Here is a 15,384-nt window from a genome sequence, read left to right as displayed (position 1 = left end):
ACCTGTCGCGGAAAGCTCTGGACTTGGGACCGTCACCTGAAGCTCTGGACTGGGGAGGCACACTGGAGGCCTGATGCATGGGGCCGGTACAGGTGGCACCGGCCTGGTGACACGCACCTCAGGGCACCGGACTGGGAAAGCGCACTGGAGGCCTAGTGCATGGAACCAGCACAGGTGGTGCCAGATTGGTGACACGCACTTCAGGGCGAGTGAGGGGAGCAGGCTCAGGACGTACCGGAGGGAGAGTGCGAGGAGCAGGCACAGGACGTACTGGACTGGGGACACGCACTTCAGGGAGAGTGCGAGGCGGAGACACATGACGTACCGGACTGGAGAGGTGCACTTGAGGCCAGAAGCGTGGAGCCGGCACAGGTTGCACCAGACTGCTAACCGGATCCTCTGGTCGGATGTTGAGCAGAACACACTTGCACAACATCTCTCTCATCTCACTCTCTCCCAACTTTGCCATTGCCTCCCTGACGGTCTCTGGCTCTTCCCTCTGCTCAGCCGCCAGCTCCAGGTGCTCCCCCACCAAAAAAACAGGGTTGTCCTTGGCCTTTCTGTAGCCGCGAACCCTGTCGTCGTCGCTGTCCTCCATAATCTCCTTCTGTCTGTCGCCAAGGAAGGGTTTTGCATCTCCCCATCACTTCTTCCCATGTCCAGAAATCCTTCCCTTTTTGGGCACGCTGCTTGGTCCTGATTTGATGGGATATTCTGTCATGTTCTCTGGAATAAATATGGGACCAAGCTGCAGCGTGATATGGTTTCCACATATTATTTCATTGAAAACGCACACAAACAACAAAGAATAAACGAAACAAATAACGAACTGTAACAACAGAGGTGCAACATGCACTAACTCAAAACAATATCCCATAAAACACAGGTGGAAAAAATGCTACTTAAATGTGTCAGTGTCTAGGGTTACCCGAGAATGGTGCGACAAAAAGAAAAATCCAGTCAGTGGCAGTCCTGATTGTTCCTGTCACGACTTCCGCCGAAGTCGGTCCCTCTCCTTGTTCAGGCGGCGTTCGGCGGTCGACGTCACCGGCCTTCTAGCCATTACCGATCCACTTTTCATTTTCCATTTGTTTTCTCCTTGTCTTACACACCTGGTTTCAAATTACGTTTATTACTCATATCTGCTGTCCACCCCTCCTTCACCCGGTCCCAGCGGGATTCGGCTCGTGCTCCCGAGGGAGTCCTCGGGCACCTGCAATGGGCCATGAGGCGGCAGAAGGCGAGCGCTGACCGCCACCGCAGTGAGGCCCCGGTGTTCGCACCGGGGGACCGGGTCTGGCTTTCGACCCGAAACCTGCCCCTCCACTTGCCCTGCCAGAAGCTGGGCCAGCAGTTTGTGGGGCCATTCAAAGTCCTGAGGAGAGTGAACGAGGTGTGTTACAGGTTACAGATTCCCCCCCGTTTACCGTATTAACCCCTCATTCCATGTGTCTCTAATCAGGCCGGTGGTGGCTGGTCCACTCCAGGAGTCTGAGGTGCGGGAGGTTCCTCCGCCCCCTCTGGACATCGAGGGGGCCCCGGCGTATGCTGTTCGAGCCATCCTGGACTCGAGGCGTCGGACGAGGGGCCTTCAGTACCTCGTGGACTGGGAGGGGTACGGTCCGGAGGAGAGATGCCGGGTGCCAGTGGAGGACGTCTTGGACCCATCGTTGCTGTGGGAGTTCCACCGTCTCCATCCGGATCGCTCTGCAGCTCGTCCTCCGAGTCGTCCCCGAGGTCGGTGTCGGTGCGCTGCTGGAGCCTCTACACCAGCTACACACAGGCACTATTACAGTACCGCCGTCCAATCTGCAGCAACTGCATGATGCCATCGCATTAGTATGGACCAACATCCTTGTGGACACCTTGTAGAAATGCCCCGAAGAATGTCAGGCTGTTATGGAGGCAATGGTATGGTACTAGACCCGGTGCTAGATGGGTGTACCTAATAAACTGGCCGATGGGTGTATATATCAATAATAGCATGACACACTTCAGACCTGTGATGCAGTGAGAGGCAGCAGCAGAGTTGATTTGCTGCGACAACCATGGCGTGGCAGAGGCTGATCTAATGGAGAAGGCATTAAGAGATACACATGGACCTAAATCAATCTCTCTCTTTATTGAGATGAATTCACTTCACTGGAGGTTAGGAGTAGAGGTGAGGCAGTTCAGAGGTGCGCACATATACGCAAACACATGCACACAAATGTGTATATGCATGTCCACACCTACGCACGCACACAGCCACACACAAGCACACATATTTGCAAACACCTCATCCCTGACTGTAGAAAGGGATAATAAACGGGACAGAGAGATCTCATAAGATCCTGGAAACACACAAAGAGAGAGAGAGGAGCCCAACTGAGTTGTGGCATTATGATTGGATTAACACACTCTAATCCTGTGAGTTTAGACTAGTCCTCACCAGGTGTTCACCACCACACACACGACCTCCGACCCCTTATCAAAGAACACCTCAAGAGCTGTCAATAATGAGGGGAATGGAGAGATACAGACCTCAGATTTTTCCTCCAAACACATGTCATTGCGTGTCATTCTGTTCAGCTCCCAATTTATCCAACAAGGATGAGCCACTTAGAAAGAAGAGGAACAATACTTTTTAAAATCCATTTTTCTAGGGAGATTTAGGACACTGTTCCATAGGGCACAACGTAACGAAGCATTTGCAATTGAAAATTAATTTTAGAAAAACAGTCAACTAATTTCTTATTTCTCCCTCAATTGATCAAACATGTAAAACATGTCTATATGGTATCCAGCTGTGTAGGGGAGGGGAAAACATGTAAACGCCATTTACACGCGGATCCTGTGTTCTGCCTTACAACCAGTGTAACCGCAGTGGATCACATGCAGCGACCAAAAAAAAAACGACTCAGAAAAAGAGGGAAACGAAGCGGTCTTCTGGTCAGACTCCGGAGACGGGCACATCGTGCACCACTCCCTAGCATTCTTCTTGCCAATGTCCAGTCTCTTGACAACAAGGTTGATGAAATCCGAGCAAGGGTAGCATTCCAGAGGGACATCAGAGACTGTAACGTTCTTTGCTTCACGGAAACATGGCTCACTGGAGAGACGCAATCCGAAGCGGTGCAGCCAGCGGGTTTCTCCACGCATCGCGCCGACAGAAACAAACATCTTTCTGGTAAGAAGACGGGCGGGGGCGTATGTCTTATGGCCAACGTGACATGGTGTGATGAAAGAAACATACAGGAACTCAAATCCTTCTGTTCACCTGATTTAGAATTCCTCACAATCAAATGTAGACCGCATTATCTACCAAGAGAATTCTCTTCGATTATAATCACAGCCGTATATATCCCCCAAGCAGACACATCGATGGCTCTGAACGAACTTTATTTAACTCTCTGCAAACTGGAAACGATTTATCCGGAGGCTGCATTCATTGTAGCTGGGGATTTTAACAAGGCTAATCTGAAAACAAGACTCCCTAAATTTTATCAGCATATCGATTGCGCAACCAGGGTGGAAAGACCCTGGATCATTGTTACTCTAACTTCCGCGACGCATATAAGGCCCTGCCCCGCCCCCTTTCGGAAAAGCTGACCACGACTCCATTTTGTTGATCCCTGCCTACAGACAGAAACTAAAACAAGAAGCTCCCACGCTGAGGTCTGTCCAACGCTGGTCCGACCAAGCTGACTCCACACTCCAAGACTGCTTCCATCACGTGGACTGGGAGATGTTTCGTATTGCGTCAGACAACAACATTGACGAATACGCTGATACGGTGTGCGAGTTCATTAGAACGTGCGTTGAAGATGTCGTTCCCATAGCAACGATTAAAACATTCCCTAACCAGAAACCGTGGATTGATGGCAGCATTCGTGTGAAACTGAAGGCACGAACCACTGCTTTTAATCAGGGCAAGGTGTCTGGTAACATGACTGAATACAAACAGTGCAGCTATTCCCTCCGCAAGGCTATCAAACAAGCTAAGCGCCAGTACAGAGACAAAGTAGAATCTCAATTCAACGGCTCAGACACAAGAGGTATGTGGCAGGGTCTACAGTCAATCACGGACTACAGGAAGAAACCCAGCCCAGTCACGGACCAGGATGTCTTGCTCCCAGGCAGACTAAATAACTTTTTTGCCCGCTTTGAGGACAATACAGTGCCACTGACACGGCCTGCAGCGGAAACATGCGGTCTCTCCTTCACTGCAGCCGAAGTGAGTAAGACATTTAAACGTGTTAACCCTCGCAAGGCTGCAGGCCCAGACGGCATCCCCAGCCGCGCCCTCAGAGCATGCGCAGACCAGCTGGCCGGTGTGTTTACGGACATATTCAATCAATCCCTATACCAGTCTGCTGTTCCCACATGCTTCAAGAGGGCCACCATTGTTCCTGTTCACAAGAAAGCTAAGGTAACTGAGCTAAACGACTACCGCCCGTAGCACTCACATCCGTCATCATGAAGTGCTTTGAGAGACTAGTCAAGGACCATATCACCTACACCCTACCTGACACCCTTGACCCACTCCAATTTGCTTACCGCCCAAATAGGTCCACAGACGATGCAATCTCAACCACACTGCACACTGCCCTAACCCATCTGGACAAGAGGAATACCTATGTGAGAATGCTGTTCATCGACTACAGCTCGGCATTCAACACCATAGTACCCTCCAAGCTCGTCATCAAGCTCGAGACCCTGGGTCTCGACCCCGCCCTGTGCAACTGGGTACTGGACTTCCTGACGGGCCGCCCCCAGGTGGTGAGGGTAGGCAACAACATCTCCTCCCCGCTGATCCTCAACACTGGGGCCCCAAGGGTGCGTTCTGAGCCCTCTCCTGTACTCCCTGTTCACCCACGACTGCGTGGCCATGCACGCCTCCAACTCAATCATCAAGTTTGCGGACGACACAACAGTGGTAGGCTTGATCACCAACAACGACGAGACGGCCTACAGGGAGGAGGTGAGGGCCCTCGGAGTGTGGTGTCAGGAAAATAACCTCACACTCAACGTCAACAAAACTAAGGAGATGATTGTGGACTTCAGGAAACACCAGAGGGAACACCCCCCCATCCACATCGATGGAACAGTAGTGGAGAGGGTAGCAAGTTTTAAGTTCCTCGGCATACACATCACAGACAAACTGAATTGGTCCACTCACACAGACAGCATCGTGAGGAAGGCGCAGCAGCGCCTCTTCAACCTCAGGAGGCTGAAGAAATTCGGCTTGTCACCAAAAGCACTCACAAACTTCTACAGATGCACAATCGAGAGCATCCTGGCGGGCTGTATCACCGCCTGGTATGGCAACTGCACCGCCCTCAACCGTAAGGCTCTCCAGAGGGTAGTGAGGTCTGCACAACGCATCACCGGGGGCAAACTACCTGCCCTCCAGGACACCTACACCACCCGATGCTACAGGAAGGCCATAAAGATCATCAAGGACATCAACCACCCGAGCCACTGCCTGTTCACCCCGCTGCCATCCAGAAGGCGAGGTCAGTACAGGTGCATCAAAGCTGGGACCGAGAGACTGAAAAACAGCTTCTATCTCAAGGCCATCAGACTGTTAAACAGCCACCACTAACATTGAGTGGCTACTGCCAACACACTGTCAATGACACTGACTCTACTCCAGCCACTTTAATCATGGGAATTGATGGGAAATGATGTAAATATATCACTAGCCACTTTAAACAATGCTACCTTATATAATGTTACTTACCCTACATTGTTCATCTCATATGCATACGTTGATACTGTACTCTATATCATCGACTGCATCCTTATGTAATACATGTATCACTAGCCACTTTAACTATGCCACTTGGTTTACATACTTATCTCATATGTATATACTGTACTCGATATCATCTACTGTATCTTGCCTATGCTGCTCTGTACCATCACTCATTCATATATCCTTATGTACATATTCTTTATCCCCTTACACTGTGTATGACAGTAGTTTTTTTGGAATTGTTAGTTAGATTACTTGCTCGTTATTACTGCATTGTCGGAACTAGAAGCACAAGCATTTCGCTACACTCGCATTAACATCTGCTAACCATGTGTATGTGACAAATTGATTTGATTTGATTTGATTTGATTTACACACCTTTGTAATTTTGCGTGAGCATTTACACACCTTTGTAATTTTGCGTGAGCATTTACACACCTTTGTAATTTTGCGTGAGCATTTACACACCTTTTGTGAAAAAAATGTATTGAAAGTATTGAAGCCACGTCTAAAATATTGTATATTCACGACTTCGGGTCCAAGGCATTGAAGAAAAAATGCAATCCAAATGATTCTCAATTCCATTTGTATTTCGGAAAATGTACACCATAGAACCAATTCCACCAGGCACCCCTATTTGGAATAACCCCACCTTACCTCTAGAGTTTAATGACAACACCTTTAAGTCCTTCTTCCAAAGTGGCATCATTCATTGTTTACATGTGTACTATGATGGATCTCTGGATAATCCAAGGTCAATTTCATTCAGTTCTTACAACTCAGAATTCTTCTTCAATCACTTCAACAGAATCTGGATGGACGTAAGGGATCCAACATAGAACAAAATACTGAAAGAAGCTGCTGCACCAAAAGATGTTGATTGAAACTCTACCTGGAAAAAAGAAGAACTTGGAAACAGATCGTGAGTGGAAAAACCATTGGTCATATACAGTTGAAGTCGGAAGTTTACATACACCTTAGCCAAATACATTTAAACTCAGTTTTTCACAATTCTTGACATGTAATCCTAGTAAAAATCCTGTTTTAGGTCAGTTAGGATCACCACTTTATTTTAAGAATGTGAAATGTCAGAATAATAGTAGAGAGAATTATTTATTTCAGCTTTTATTTATTTCAACACATTCCCAGTGGGTCAGAAGTTTACATGCACTTAATTAGTATTTGGTAGTATTGCCTTTAAAATTGTTTAACTTGGGTCAACCATTTCGGGTAGCCTTCCACAAGCTTCCCACAATAAGTTGGGTGAATTTTGGCCCATTCCTCCTGACAGAGCTGGTGTAACTGTCAAGTTTGTAGGCCTCCTTACTCGCACACGCTTTTTCAGTTCTGCCCACACATTTTCTATGGGATTGAGGTCAGGGCTTTGTGATGGCCACTCCAATACCTTGACTTTGTTGTCCTTAAGCCATTTTGCCACAACTTTGGAAGTATGCTTGGGGTCATTGTCCATTTGGAAGATCCATTTGCGACCAAGCTTTAGCTTCCTGACTGATGTCTTGAGAGGTTGCTTCAATATATCCACATATCTTCTTTCCTCACAATGACATCTATTTTGTGAAGGGCACCAGTCCCTCCTGCAGCAAAGCACCCCCACAACATGATGCTGCCACCCCCGTGCTTCACGGTTGGGATGGTGTTCTTTGGCTTTCAAGGCTCCCCGTTTTTCCTGCAAACATAACGATGGTCATTATGGCAAAACAGTTCTATTTTTGTTTCATCAGAACAGAGGACATTTCTCCAAAAGGTATGATCTTTGTCCCCATGTGCAGATGCAAACCGTAGTCTGGCTTTTTTATGGCGGTTTTGGAGCAGTGGCTTCTGAGCGACCTTTCAGGTTATGTTGATATAGGATTAGTTTTAATGTGGATATAGATACTTTTGTACCTGTTTCCTCCAGCATCTTCACAAGGCCCTTTGATGTTGTTCTGGGATTGATTTGCACTTTCCTCACCAGGAAAGCTTGCTGCCAAGGATGAACCAGACTTGTGGAGGTCTGCAATTTTTTTCTGAGGTCTTGATTTCTTTTGACTTTCTCACGATGTCAAGCAAAGAGGCACAGAGATTGAAGCTAGGCCTTGAAATACATCCAAAGGTACACCTCCAATTGACTCAAATGATGTCAGTTAGCCTATCAGAAGCTTCTAAAGCCATGACATCATTTTCTGGAATTTTCCAAGCTGTTTAAAGGCACATTCAACTTAGTGTATGTAAACTTCTGACCCACTGGAATTGTGATACAGTGAATTAAAAGTGAAATAATCTGTCTGTAAACAAATGTTGTAAAAATGAATTGTGTCATGCCCAAAGTATATGTCCTAACTGACTTGCCAAAACTATAGTTTGTTAACAAGAAATTTGTGGAGTGGTTGAAAAACAAGTTTTAATGACTCCAACTTAAGTGTATGTAAACTTCCGACTTCAATTGTATATGTGAAAGTGTTCATACCTGCTCTTACAACGTAAGACATAAACTACCGCAATTTAAGACTCATACGACTTACTACACTCCTGTCAAAATGAATGTAATGCACCCAGAAATGTCACGTCTGTTGGAGATTCAAAAAGCACAAACAAACCCTATTACATATGCTGTGGTCCTGTGACCTACTGACACCATTTTGGGATAATGTATGTGTTATCATTTCATTAGGTCTAGGAATTTATATCCATTCATCTCCACGATTATGTTTGTTGGATATGTAAATACAGGTGATCAATGTCAGAGAAAGTTTTGTAACCTAAGTCTAATTGCAAAAAAAAAAATTATAGCCAAGAATTGGAATGCCTCATATCCACCCTCAATAACAAACTGGAGGACGGAACTATCTACCATGCCTACAGTACCAGTCAAAAGGTTGGACACGTATTCAAGGGTTTTCTTTATTTTTACTATTTTCTACATTTGAGAAAAATTGTGAAAAGATATTTAAAAAATATATGAATGAACACATGTGGAATCATGTACTCAGCAACTCAGCAAAAAAAGAACCGTCCTCTCACTGTCAACTGTGTTTATTTTCAGCAAACTTAACATGTGGAAATATTTGTATGAACATAACAAGATTCAACAACTGAGACATAAACTGAACAAGTTACACAGATATGTGACTAACAGAAGTGGAAAAATGTGTCCCTGAACAAAGGGGGGGTCAAAAGTAACAGTCAGTATCTGGTGGCACCGATTTGCCAGTTCTTGCTGTGAGATGTTACCCCACTCTTCCACCAAGGCACCTGCAAGTTCCCAGACATTTCTAGGGGGAATGGCCCTAGCCCTTACCCTCCAATCCAACAGATCCCAGACGTGCTCAATGGGATTGAGATCCGGGGTCTTTGCTGGCCAGGGCAGAACATTTCCTGTCTAGCAGGAAATCACGCACAGAACAAGCAGTATGGCTGGTGGCATTGTCATGCTGGAGGGTCATGTCAGGATGAGCCTGCAGGAAGGGTACAACATGAGGGAGGAGGATGTCTTCCCTGTAACGCACAGCACTGAGATTGTCTGCATTGACAACAAGCTCAGTCCGATGATGCTGTGACACACCGCCCCAGAACATGACAGACCCTCCACCTCCAAATTGATCCAGCTCCAGAGTTCAGGCCTCGGTGTAATGCTCATTCCTTCGACGATAAATGCGAATCCGACCATCACTCCTTGTGAGACAAAACCGCGACTCGTCAGTGAAGAACACTTTTTGCCAGTCTGGTCCAGCGACGGTGGCTTTATGCCCATAGGCGATGTTGTTGATGGTGATGTCTGGTAAGGACCTGCCTTCAAGCCTTCAGTCCAGCCTCTCTCAGCCTATTGCGAACAGTCTGAGCACTGATGGAGGGATTGTGCATTCCTGGTCTAACTCGGGCAGTTGTTGCTGCCATCCTGTACCTGTCCCGCAGGTGTGATGTTCGGATGTACCGATCCTGTGCAGGTGTTGCTACACGTGGTCTGCCACTGCGAGGACAATCAGCTGTCCATCTTGTCTCCCTGTAGCGCTGTCTTAGGCGTCTCACAGTACGGACATTGCAATTTATTGCCCTGGCCACATCTGCAGTCCTCATGCCTCCTTGCAACATGCCTAAGGCACGTTTGCGCAGATGAGCAGGGACCCTTTCTTTTGGTGTTTTTCAGAATCAGTAGAATTGCCTCTTTATTGTCCTAAGTTAACTTAACTGTGACCTTAATTTCCTACCGTCTGTAAGCTGTTAGTGTCTTAACGACCGTTCCACAGGTGCATGTTCATTAATTGTTTATGGTTAATTGAACAAACATGGGAAACAGTGTTTAAACCCTATACAATGAATATCTGTGAAGTTATTTGGATTTTTACGAATTATCTTTGAAAGACAGGGTCCTGAAAAATAGAAGTTTCTTTTTTTGCTGAGTGTTGTAACCAAAAAGGTTTTAAACAAATCAAAATATATTTTATATTTGAGATTCTTCAAAGTAGCCACCCTTTGCCTTGATGACAGCTTTGCACACTCTTGACATTCTCTGAACCAGCTTCATGAGGTAGTCACCTGGAATGCATTTCAATTAACAGGTCTACGTTGTTAAAATTTGATTTGTGGAATTCTATTCCTTCTTAATGTGTTTGAGCCAATCAGTTGTGTTGTGGAAAGGTAGCGGTGGTAAACAGAAGAAGCCCTATTTGGTAAAAGACCAAGTCCATATTATGGCAAGAACAGCTCAATAAACAGAGAAACGACAGTCCATCATTACTTTAACACATGAATGTCATTCAGTCCGCAAAATGTCAAGAACTTTGAATGTTTCTTCTAGTGAAGTCGCAAAAACCATCTAGCGCTATGATGGAACTGGCTCTCATGAGGACCGCCACAGGAAAGGAAGAACCAGAGCTACCGCTACTGCAGAGGATAAGTTAATTAGAGTTAACTATATTTCAGAAATTTCAGCCCAAATAAATGCTTCATAGAGTTCAAGTAACAGACACATCTCAACATCAACTGTTCAGAGGAGACTGTGTGAATCAGGCCTTCATGGTCGAATTGCTGCAAAGAAACCACTACTAAAGGACACCAATAATAAGAACAGACTTGCTTGGGCCAAGAAACATGAGCAATGGACATTAGACCGTGGAAATCTGTCCTTTGGTCTGATGAGTCCAAATTTGAGATTTTTGGTTCCAACTGCCGTGTCTTTGTGAGACGCAGAGTAGGTGAACAGATAATCTCTGCATGTGTGGTTCCCACCGTGAAGCATGGAGGAGGAGGTGTGATGGTGTGGGGGTGCTTTGCTGGTGACAATGTCAGTGATTTATTTAGAATTCAAGGCACACTTAACCAGCATGGCTACCACAGCATTTTGTAACGATACATCCCATCTGGTTTGCTCTTATTGGGACTATCATTTGTTTTTCAATAGGACAATGACCCAACACACCTCCAGGCTGTGTAAGGGCTATTTGACCAAGGAGGAGTGTGATGGAGTGCTGCATCAGATGACCTGGCCCTCACAATCACCCGACCTCAAGAGATGGTTGAGATGGTTTTGGGATGAGTTGGACCACAGAGTGAAGGAAAAGCAGCCAACAAGTGCTCAGCATATGTGGGAACTCCTTCATGACTGTTGGAAAAGCATTCCAGGTGAAGCTGGTTGAGAGATTGCCAAAAGTGTGCAAAGCTGTCATTCTAAAATATATGTTTTGATTTGTTTAACACTTTTTTGGTTACTATGTGAATCCATGCGTTATTTCATCATTTTGATGTCTTCACTATTATTCTACATTGTAGAAAATAGTAAAAATAAAGAAAAACCGTTGAATGAGTATGTGTGTCCAAATTTTGGACTGGTACTGTACATGCCATTAGACTATATATATATATATATATATATATATATATATATCTATATATATATATACATACACATATATATATATATATATATATATATGTATATATATATATACATACACACATATATATATATATATATATTACAAAATCAAACATAAACCAACATTTGACAGAATTTGAAAATTGTCTGTTGACCATCTGTCACGCCCTGACCATAGAAAGCTTTTCTTTCTCTATGTTGGTTAGGTCGGGGTGTGACTAGGGTGCGTCATCTAGGTGATTTATATTTTTATGTTGGCCTGGTATGGTTCCCATTCAGAGGCAGCTGTTTATCGTTGTCTCTGATTGGGGATCATATTTAGGCAGCCATTTCCCCTTTGTGTTTTGTGGGATCTTGTTTTTGTGTAGCTGCCTGTGAGCAGCCCAGAACAGCACGTTTCGTTTTTCTTCTGTCTTATTTGTTGAGTTGATTCATTATTAAACATGTGGAATTCTACGCACGCTTGCGCCTTGGTCCAATCATTATAACGATCGTGACACCATCTTTGAGAATGTTTTGTGTTTAGTTTTGTGTTGTATATTAAAAAATAAAACTCACACAAAAAATATTAAGTATGGAGAGTGTTACTTTTTTCACATAACCAACCATATGTTTTACCGCTACATCACTGACGGAGTCCATATCAGGAATGCAGTTTGACGACTTCCTGATATGGATGCCGTTAGTCTTGACTCTCTTTTCTCCTCAGACTGAGTGGCTGCCTAGTACTGCCGGTAGTACTACACAACTGATCCACAACTATATTTGAGGGTTTCCAACAACTTTTCAACTATTACAACATAACATAAACCGTGTCATTAACATGACTCAAGAGTAGAACGTATTTTGTGTCTATCTGATGCTGAGGCCCATTCAAACAGCTGCACAGAAGAACAACAAGAGAGCTAATCAAGGGCTAATTTCACAGTTTCCGCAAATCTGTGTCGTGCCGGATGGGGAACGCTTAGAATTATTCTGCCCGCAGGTCTGACGAGACGGCGTTTAATTGTCTTGGAATCCCTTTAAAATACCATTTATACACTCCTCTCGCTCTCTCTTACACACACACGCAGTCAAGAAAATATGCATGCAGTCATGCAGACACACGGGCGGGTGCAATCAAGCAAGTACGCAGATGCACACACACACACACACACACACACACAAGCGCACAAACACACAGACACATTCTGAGTCTAATCTGTGTATTGAAGACGTAACGGCAGAAAAACCTGGTCCCTGAGACGATAATATTGGTCACGGCTCATATGTGACCGACTGGATTTTTAACCAGGGTCGTCTGTGCGCCATGAAGCTGTACATGCCCACTGAGCTAAAGCCTAAGCATATGCTTGGGGAGCTAACGCAAGTCTTCAGGAATATGCTAAAAGGAAATAATACATTATTTCATTCATTTGAGGAATTTCAAATGAAAAAATGTCATCCTAAAAAAAGCCTATTTGGATTGTGTTCAGGTTCACAGTGTTTATAAAGAGTATCTTTTGAGAAAAATATAAAGATCATTTGATTAAGTAGAGTCTTGCTGTGCTCTCAAATATCAGCCTGTAATGAAATTTGACCGATAGCAGCTCTGGTCGATGTGCAGCTTTAAATCTGACCTCCTGGGTCCCTCTGTGCCTTCACCACTCTGGAAGCACCAGTATTAGCCCATCAACTAGCCTTTATCGCCCAAGAGGCTGTTAGTCATGTACAGTTTAAGCCAATAATCAGTTAAAAGCTCGTTAAGAGCTGGGAATCCTGATTGACTCCTTTAAAGAAACCCAAATTGATATTGACTGATATTCAAAGGAAAACCCCTCCATCAAACAAACCACTGTTAAACCAGGTTTGGAATTAACCTTTCAAATAATCAAGTTTAATCAAAGCCAATTAAAAGGCAGGAATGAATTAATTGTAGATAGCCACTAATTTAAGTGGTGGTGTTCCGTTAACAGAACACACAAACTGAGTCCTGGAAAGCAACAGAAACTGCCCCTGAGCTTTTCGCAGGCATTATAGGCAGCTATGTGGCTCATCCTCTACCGTCATTAGATCATCAACAGTAAATGTATTTGCAGCTAGTATTTTGCACCTAAGCATAAAGATTGAACATTTAATCTTCTCCCTCGGGTATTAACTGTGTAAAATAGTAGTCTTGCATCGTCTCTGTGGAGATGCACTGATTTGAGGACCAATAGGATAATAATGAGAGTAATGGCAAAAATATGCTCCTGTCATGGGTCAGGACTTTAACTGTGCCACAAGCACCAGGAAGAGATAGAAAGAGCACAGAAAGGAAAACAACACCGAAAGACATTGAAGAAAGATAGCAGCGAAAGAAAAGGGGGGAAGAAAGAGTGCACCCAAAGAGGAGAGCACAGAAAGAGAAAGAGCACAGACAAAAAGAGCACAGAAAGAAGCACAGACAAAGAGAGCACAGCACAGACAAAAAGCACAGAAAGAGCACAGAGAGAGCACAGAAAGAGAGAGCACAGAAAGAGAAAGAGCACAGACAGACAAAGACAAGGAGAGCACAGAAAGAGAAAGAGCACAGACAAAGAGGAGAGCACAGACAAAAAGAGAAAGAGCACAGACAGAAAGAGAAAGAGCAAGACAAAGGAGAGCACAGAAAGAGAAAGAGCACAGACAAAGAGGAGAGCACAGAAAGAGAAAGAGCACAGACAAAGAGGAGAGCACAGAAAGAGAAAGAGCACAGACAAAGAGGAGAGCACAGAAAGAGAAAGAGCACAGACAAAGAGGAGAGCACAGAAAGAGAAAGAGCACAGACAAAGGGAATAAATGAGAAAGAGTGCTTGGCTTAAGCGGTGAGTGTTTACTAGCAATTACTCTTGATACACATCGCAAAACTCCCCGAGGTATGTACCGTACAACCCAATTAAATCGCTAAGAAGATAACACTAACAAGTTGCTGTAATATATTGCCATGTTACTTCACATTCTCAGGGAATTAAATGACAGTATGAGCAACATTATTTTCTGCTTTTCTCCTTATGTGTTTGTGTCACATCAGATACATCTATCAGACGGATTCAACCAACTTATTGTTGTGGTCTTTCCATTTCCCTCTTTTCAGTTCTTCTCATTGGTTTTCAGGTGCAATGTACATGCCTCGCATTTAAATGACAGTGTGGAAAAGTCCACCCAACTTCAACGAAAACCCAGAGAGAACTGATACGCTGCTCAAAACTAATGAACCCTAATAACCCAATTCCCAACACATGCCATACTATAAATAAACTAGCCACCATAAAATATGCCAAATGGCACTAAGCCGTTGGCAACTTCTCGGGTTTAAAGCTGAACCCAAACTCCTTCAGTGGCAGTCAGGGAAGGGTCCCATCTCAAACCAAGCCAGGTGAGTTCTCCTCCACCCCCACACCTTAAGCCAAAGTCCGAAGGTCTAAGGTCAGACTTACCTGTGTATGAGGCGTTTGGGCGTAGGTCTTTTGGGTGATTTAGGTCTACAGTACAGTAGATCTAGTAAGTGTCCTGTCTTCTATCTCAGTGTATTTCATCTATACATACAGGCTGTTGCTCAGACCTCTTATAGAGGGACACACCCCTCCCTTTGGTGCAGCCCCCTGCATCCCTCTTTTACTTTCATCACAGAGAGGAGGGGGGCTGGAGAGAGGGGGGAGAGGGTGGAATGGTTGGAGAGTTAGAGAGAGAGGGAGGGTTTGGAGACATGGGGAGAGGGTGGATGAGGAAAGAGAGGGGGCAATTGAAAGCGGGTGAAAGACACAGAACGAAA

At 44.8% G+C, this 15,384-nt stretch overlaps 1 protein-coding gene across 1 annotated transcript in view; it reads right to left on the bottom strand.

Moving 5' to 3' along the window:
- The window catches only part of LOC112256509 (prepronociceptin), a 29,507-nt gene extending 14,345 nt beyond the window's left edge, over positions 1 to 15,162 (bottom strand). The window contains exon 1 of the mRNA XM_024429819.2: positions 15,050 to 15,162. The gene's annotated coding sequence lies outside the window, so the exon portion shown is untranslated. The remainder of the gene's footprint in view (positions 1 to 15,049) is intronic.
- Between the last annotated feature and the right edge of the window lie 222 nt (positions 15,163 to 15,384).

The sequence above is a fragment of the Oncorhynchus tshawytscha genome, linkage group LG08 (genome assembly GCF_018296145.1).
Source record: "Oncorhynchus tshawytscha isolate Ot180627B linkage group LG08, Otsh_v2.0, whole genome shotgun sequence".
NCBI lineage: Eukaryota > Metazoa > Chordata > Actinopteri > Salmoniformes > Salmonidae > Oncorhynchus > Oncorhynchus tshawytscha.
The sequence above is the reverse complement of the archived record's forward strand: the minus strand, read 5'-3'. Positions and strand labels throughout refer to the sequence as shown.